This window comes from Nycticebus coucang, chromosome X (genome assembly GCF_027406575.1).
Source record: "Nycticebus coucang isolate mNycCou1 chromosome X, mNycCou1.pri, whole genome shotgun sequence".
NCBI classification, from domain to species: Eukaryota; Metazoa; Chordata; class Mammalia; order Primates; family Lorisidae; genus Nycticebus; species Nycticebus coucang.
Window position 1 is genome coordinate 163,277,021 of NC_069804.1, and position 7,409 is coordinate 163,284,429.

General features: G+C 39.6%; 1 pseudogene across 1 annotated transcript; it reads right to left on the bottom strand.

Moving 5' to 3' along the window:
- Positions 1-335: 335 nt before the first annotated feature.
- On the bottom strand, positions 336-2,053 carry LOC128577234 (putative RNA-binding protein Luc7-like 2; annotated as a pseudogene). The gene has a single exon (XR_008377529.1). The product of XR_008377529.1 is annotated as a putative RNA-binding protein Luc7-like 2 (transcript).
- Positions 2,054-7,409: the final 5,356 nt, after the last annotated feature.

Here is a 7,409-nt window from a genome sequence, read left to right on the forward strand (position 1 = left end):
AAATGTCCACAGCACACAGTTCTAATGACAATGTACTAGACAAGTTAGTTAAGTAATGGTGGTGGTGACTGTTTCTTTCATTTTATTATTATTTGTTTTACAATAAGGGTGCAGTCTTTATACTCCACACACACAAAATAAAACAAGTGCTTATTATGATAGAGTCCCTGCCCCCACCCCCTGCAGAACATCCTGAACATAGCAATTCAATAGAACAGAAAAATCAAGACAAATTTCATTTCAAAATTTCAATAAAAAGCAAAAAGTACGTAATGCAACAGCTGTTCAACTTCCAACTCTAAATAGGCACCATTAAACAAACACGAAACCCCAATATTATCAATTTCTCCAGCACACATTCCAGTATGAATGCTCTGAACTGTAATCAGCAACTTAATAATGGGAATATAACCTTAGAACAGAAGCTATATTGTTTCCCTGTCCCTTTTCTCTAATGATTGGAGGGTGCAGGTATTCAGGGATACAAGTCAGAAGAAGAATAATTAAAAAGAACAATTCCCAAACTGCTGCTGTTTGGACTAGAAAGGCAGACAGCATTTTACAAATGTTCAGAAAATCCCAAGGCAAATAACACAGTTTGTTCACTATCACTCCTACTTGAAAGAATAAAGAGATCAGTGTCTTATTATATAAAACGGTACTTTCAGAATGGTATTATAGTTTCACCAGAAACTATGGATGCCGTTTTAGGCTTCAACAAGGAAAACAGGTTCAGTTCAGATCAAGTTAGATACTGTCCATCTAGCCTAGCTGGCTCGGTGTTGGGATCTGCTCACTGTCACCCTGAACAGCTGTAAACTAAACAATGTATGTAACTCCACGGGAAGCTTAAGGATTGAAGATATGTACACCGCTAGTTAGATCTCCCCTGCTTCACACTCTTCAGAGCTCTGCCTGTCTTCTGATCTGCCATTAGCACTCTCATAGGACCGCTTCTTATCTTTTTGATCTCTGTCACGAGGTGATCTGTCTCTTGAACTCCTGTCTCTGTCACATGATGCTAAGTCTTGGTCTCTGAATCTTTCTTTTGAGGATCTCCTCTTAGAGTGTTCTCTGCTCCTATCTCTAGAACTATGCCAACTTCTCTGGTGGCTGCGGCTGCTACTGCGGCTGCTGGAGCGGGACCTGTGGCGATGGCGTTTCTCCCGAGATTTGGATTGAGTTCCCCTCTTGCACTCCCATGACGTGGAGCGAGATCAATGTCTGCGATGCTCTCTGGACCTGGATCTTTTGGGATTCTTGCTATGTGTTCGGGACCTCCTCAGCTTCTCCCTTTCTTCTCTCTCCCTTTCTTCTCTTCGTTTCAGGCTTGGTTTCTTTTCTCCTGCTTCTCAGCTACCACTCTCTTTAATTCTTCAAGCTTCTCTTTTATTTCAATAAATCCCAGGTGTAGTTTACCCCCCAAATGATCAGCCAATCGTCTGTCATTATCATGAAGACCTAAATAGGCAGAGCAGACTTCACAGACTTGAAGCTTCTGCTGTTGGAAACTGGAAGCTGGCATAGAATTCTGATAAACTTCCTCTGCTTCTCTCTTCTTTGCCGGTGCTTTCTCTATTTCATCCATGACTTTCTGGGATTCTTCCACATTCCCTGCAGCTCCTAATTGTTCCACCTTGGCTAACAGTTTTCCAATTTCTTCATTTAACTCATGAACACGTTCTGCCTTTGCTGCTACTTCAGCACTAATCTCTTCTTGAGTTTCTGCTAACCTTTTCTTAGCCACTTTTATTCTTCTATCACAATATGCAACGAATGACTGCAGATGATCCATGGCATCAAGTTCAAAGAAAAAGTCTTGTTCTTTGGATGCAATTTCATAATCTGCTCTTAAAGCCAGGTCGTGGACTTTCAGACATTCTCCAAGATCCATTCTAGTTCCAGAAAGCACATCATTGGGGCAACAGTTGAGAAAGTGACTCTTGCATACTCTGTCATCACTGAATTTGATTCACTGACGAGTAGTGTCTCCATCCCGGGAGGTGCCCATCAGCTGGTCCAGCATCGCGTGCATCTGGGCCTGCGCCAACATGGCGGGGGCGTAGCGGACAGATGGCAGGGGTGGGACACAGACCGGGCCCTTTGGGGTGGGGGGATGATGTGAAAGGGTGGGGGGAGGTGCGATGCTGTCTCGGTGGCCACCGCCGCCTTGAGACGTGGGGAAAAGAAGCCGGAGGGCTGGATGTAGAGTCCGGGCTGCGCTCCTCACGACGTGTACATGGAAGACAGCCCCCGAAAGCAACCCTCGTGCCCTCACTATCCGTCCAGTTCCTGGGACACAGCAACATGAGCTAAGCAAGCTCTCGCCTCTAACACCGCTACCTGCCAGAAGCCGTCATCCCCCCCTCCGAGCTCTGACGGTGCTCCGCAAAATAACTTTCAACCCCGGATCCTGTATCCAGCTAAATTGAGTTTCATTTGTGATGGAGAAATTAAATACTTTAATGACATTCATATGCTGAAGAACTTTGCCATAACCAAACCAGCTCTTCAGGATATTCTCAGACCTATCCTCCATAATGACCAACCCAATCCTATACCACAAAAGTAAACTCACTCAGAAACTTTTGATCAAACTCCAACTTCCACACTGGCGAAAGGATGAAAAATGTCCACTGGACTTTCAAAAAACATGATACCCAGAATTTTACCAGACTTATCAATATTCTCCATTATTGTGAACAGCTTAAACTATCCTCTAAAGAGGCATAGGTTAGCTGACTGGATACAAAAACTCAGGCCAGATATTTTGTGCATACAAGAGTCACATCTTACCTTAAAAGACAAATATAGACTCAGGCTGAAAGGATGGTCATCCATATTTCAGGCAATTGTAATCAGAAAAAAGCAGGTGTTGCAATTTTATTTGCAGATATAATAAGCTTTAAATCAACAAAAGTAAGGAAGGATAAGAATGGTGACTTCATATCTGTTAAGGGTAATACTCAATATGATGAGAATTCAATTGTTAATATCTATGCACCCAACCAGAATGCACCTCAATTTATAAGAGAAATTCTAACAGTCATGAGAACTTGATTTCCTCCAGCTCCATAATAGTCGGAGATTTCAACACTCCTTTGGCAGTGTCGGATCAATCCTTCAATAAGAAGCTGAGCAAAGAAATCTTAGATTTAAACCTAACCATCCAACATTTAGATTTAACAGACATTTACAGAACATTTCATCCCAACAAAACTGAATACACATACTTCTCGTCACCCCACGGAACATACTCCAAAATCGATCACATCCTAGGTCACAAGTCTAACCTCAGTAAATTTAAAGGAATAGAAATTATTCCTTGTAGCTTCTCAGACCACCATTGAATAAAAGTTGAGTTCAGTAACAACAAGAATCTGCATACTCATACAAAAACATGGAAGTTAAATAAGCTTATGCTGAATGATAGCTGGGTCAGAGATGTGATTAAGAAGGAAATTGCTAAATTTTTGGAACAAAACAACAATGAAGACACGAACTATCAGAACCTCTGGGACAACGCAAAGGCATTTCTAAGAGGGAAATTTATAGCACTGCAAGCCTTCCTCAAGAGAATGGAAAAAGAGGAAGTTAACAACTTAATGGGATATCTCAAGCAACTGGAAAAGGAGGAACATTCCAACCCCAAACCCAGTAGAAGAAAAGAAATAACCAAAATTAGAGCAGAATTAAATGAAATTGAAAACAAAAGAATAATACAACAGATCAATAAATAAAAAAGCTGTTTTTTTTGAAAAGGTCAATAAAATAGATAAACCTTTTGCCAATCTAATTAGAAAGAAAAAGAGTAAAATCTCTAAGCTCATCAATCAGAAACGACAAAGATGAAATAACAACAGACTCCTCAGAAATCCAAAAAATCCTTAATGAATATTATAAGAAACTCTATTCTCAGAAATATGAAAATCTGAAGGAAATTGACCGATACTTGGAAGCAAGTCACCTTCCAAGACTTAGCCAGAATCAAGTGGAAATGCTGAACAGGCCCATATCAAGTTCAGAAATAGCATCAACCATACAAAACCTCCCTAAAAAGAAAAGCCCGGGACCAGATGGTTTCACGTCAGAATTCTACCAAACCTTTACAGAGGAATTAGTACCTATGTTACTCAACCTGTTCCAAAAGGTAGAAAAAGAAGGAAGACTACCCAACACGTTCTATGAAGGAAACATTACCCTGATCCCCAAACCAGGAAAAGACCCAACAAGAAAAGAAAATTATAGACCAATATCACTAATGAATATAGATGCAAGAATATTCAACAAGATCCTAACAAACAGAATCCAGCAACACATCAAACAAATTATACATCATGACCAAGTCGGTTTTATCCCAGGGTCTCAAGGCTGGTTCAATGTCTGTAAATCTATAAGGATAATTCAGCACATAAACAAATTAAAAAACAAAGACCATATGATTCTCTCAATTGATGCAGAAAAAGCTTTTGATAATATCCAGCATCCCTTCATGATCAGAACACTTAAGAAAATTGGTATAGAAGGGACATTACTTAAACTGATAGAGGCCATCTACAGTAAACCCACAGCCAATATCATATTGAATGGAGTTAAATTGGAATCATTTCCACTCAGATCAGGAACCAGACAAGGTTGCCCGTTGTCTCCACTGCTCTTTAACATTGTAATTGAAGTTTTAGCCACCGCAATTATGGAAGAAAAGGCAATCAAGGGTATCCATATAGGGTCAGAAGAGATCAAACTTTCGTTCTTCGCAGATGATATGATTATATATCTGGAAAACACCAGGGAATCTACTACAAAACTCTTAGAAATGATCAAGGAATACAGCAGCGTCTCAGGTTACAAAATCAACATTCATAAATCGGTAGCCTTTATATATACCAACAATAGTCAAGCTGAAAAAACAGTTAAGGACTCTATCCTATTCACAGTAGTGCCAAAGAAGATGAAATATTTGGGAGTTTATTTAACAAAGGACATGAAAGATCTCTATAAAGAGAACTATGTAACTCTAAGAAAAGAAATAGCTGGAAATGTTAACAAATGGAAAAACATACCATGCTCATGCCTGGGAAGAATCAACATTGTTAAAATGTCCGTACTACCCAAAGCAATATATAATTTTAACGCAATCCCTATTAAAGCTCCACTGTCATACTTTAAAGATCTTGAAAAAACAATACTTCGCTTTATATGGAATCAGAAAAAACCTCAAATAGCCAAGACATTACTCGGAAATGAAAACAAAACAGGAGGAATCACACTACCAGACCTCAGACTATACTACAAATTGATAGTGATCAAAACAGCACTGGCACAAAAACAGAGAAGTAGATGTCTGGAACAGAATAGAGAACCAAGAGATGAATCCAGCTACTTACCGTTATTGATCTTTGACTAGCCAATTAAAAACATTCAGTGGGGAAAAGATTCCCTATTTAACAAATTGTGCTGGGTGAACTGGCTGGCAACCTGTAGAAGACTGAAACTGGACCCACACCTTCACCATTAACTAAGATAGACTCTCACTGCATTCAACATTTAAACTTAAGACATAAAACTATAAAAATACTAGAAGAGAGTTCAGGGAAAACCCTTGAAGAAATCGGTCTGGGCGAGTATTTTATGAGGAGGACCCCCCCGGGCAATTGAAGCAGCTTCAAAAATACACTACTGGGACCTGATCAAACTAAAAAGCTTCTGCACAGCCAAGAACACAGTAAGTAAAGCAAGCAGACAGCCATCAGAATGGGAGAAGATATTTGCAGGTTATGTCTCCGACAAAGGTTTAATAACCAGAATCCACAGAGAACTCAAATGTATAAGCAAGAAAAGAACAAATGATCCCATCGCAGGCTGGGCAAGGGACTTGAAGATAAACTTCTCTGAAGAAGACAGGCATGTGGCCTACAGACATATGAAAAAATGTTCATCATCTTTAATCATCAGAGAAATGTTTTTAATCCTCCTCCCTCCACCTACCTCCCCCCTCCCTCCCCTCCCTTTCCCCAGTCTCCCTATTCTAGGTTGTAACTGGGTTATAGCTTTCATGTGAAGGTCCTACATTAGTTTCATAATAAGGGTGAGTACATTGGGTACTTTTTCTTCCATTCTTGAGACACTTTACTAGGAAGAATATGTTCCAGCTCCATCCATCTGCGGTGCATCTTATAAGGGTATATGTGAATCTTAGTAAATGTGGAATGTAAAGGTTTTAGCAAAATAACTAAGAAAATGCCAGGAAAGCTATGTTAACTAGTGTGATGAAAATGTGTCAAACGGTCTATGAATCAAGTGTATGGTGCCCCATGATCATACTAATGTACACAGCTATGATTTAATAAAAAAATAAAAAAAAATCATCAGAGAAATGCAAATCAAAACTACTTTGAGATATCATCTAACTCCAGTAAGATTAGCCTATATCACAAAATCCCAAGACCAGAGATGTTGGCATGGATGTGGAGAAAAGGGAACACTTTTGCACTGCTGGTGGGATGCAAATTAATACATTCCTTTTGGAAAGATGTTTGGAGAACACTTAGAGATCTAAAAATAGATCTGCCATTCAATCCTATAATTCCTCTACCTAGGCATATACCCAGAAGACCAAAAATCACATCATAACAAAGATATTTGTACCAGAATGTTTATTGCAGCCCTATTCATAATTGCTAAGTCATGGAAAAAGCCCAAGTGCCCATTGATCCACGAATGGATTATAAATTGTGGTATATGTACACCATGGAATATTACGCAGCCTTAAAGAAAGATGGAGACTTTACCTCTTTCATGTTTACATGGATGGAGCTGGAACATATTCTTCTTAGTAAAGTATCTCAAGAATGGAAGAAAAAGTATCCAATGTACTCAGCCCTACTATGAAACTAATTTATGGCTTTCACATGAAAGCTATAACCCAGTTACAACCTAAGAATAGGGGAAGGTGGAAAGGGAGGGAGGGAGGGGGGAGGTGGGCAGAGGGAGGGCGATTGGTGGAATTACACCTGCGGTGCATTTTACAAGGGTACATGTGCAACTTAGTAAAGGTGGAATGTAAATGTCTTAGCACAATAACTAAGAAAATGCCAGGAAGGCTATGTTAACCAGTGTGATGAAAATGTGTCAAACGGTCTATGAAACCAGTGTATGGTGCCCCATGATCACATTAATGTACACAGCTATGATTTAATAATAAAATAAAATAAAATAAATTGAATGCAGGATTGGCATTCTTATTTCTGTAACTTCTTCACTATTTGGTTTAATATTAAATTGTAGTTTCCGAATTTAAAGAGAACTTGTGGCTGGGGGCTGATACCTGTACATCTTAGTACTTTGGGAGGCTAAGGCAGGAGGATCACTTGAGAGCAGGAGCTGAAGGCTGCAGTGAGCTCTGATTG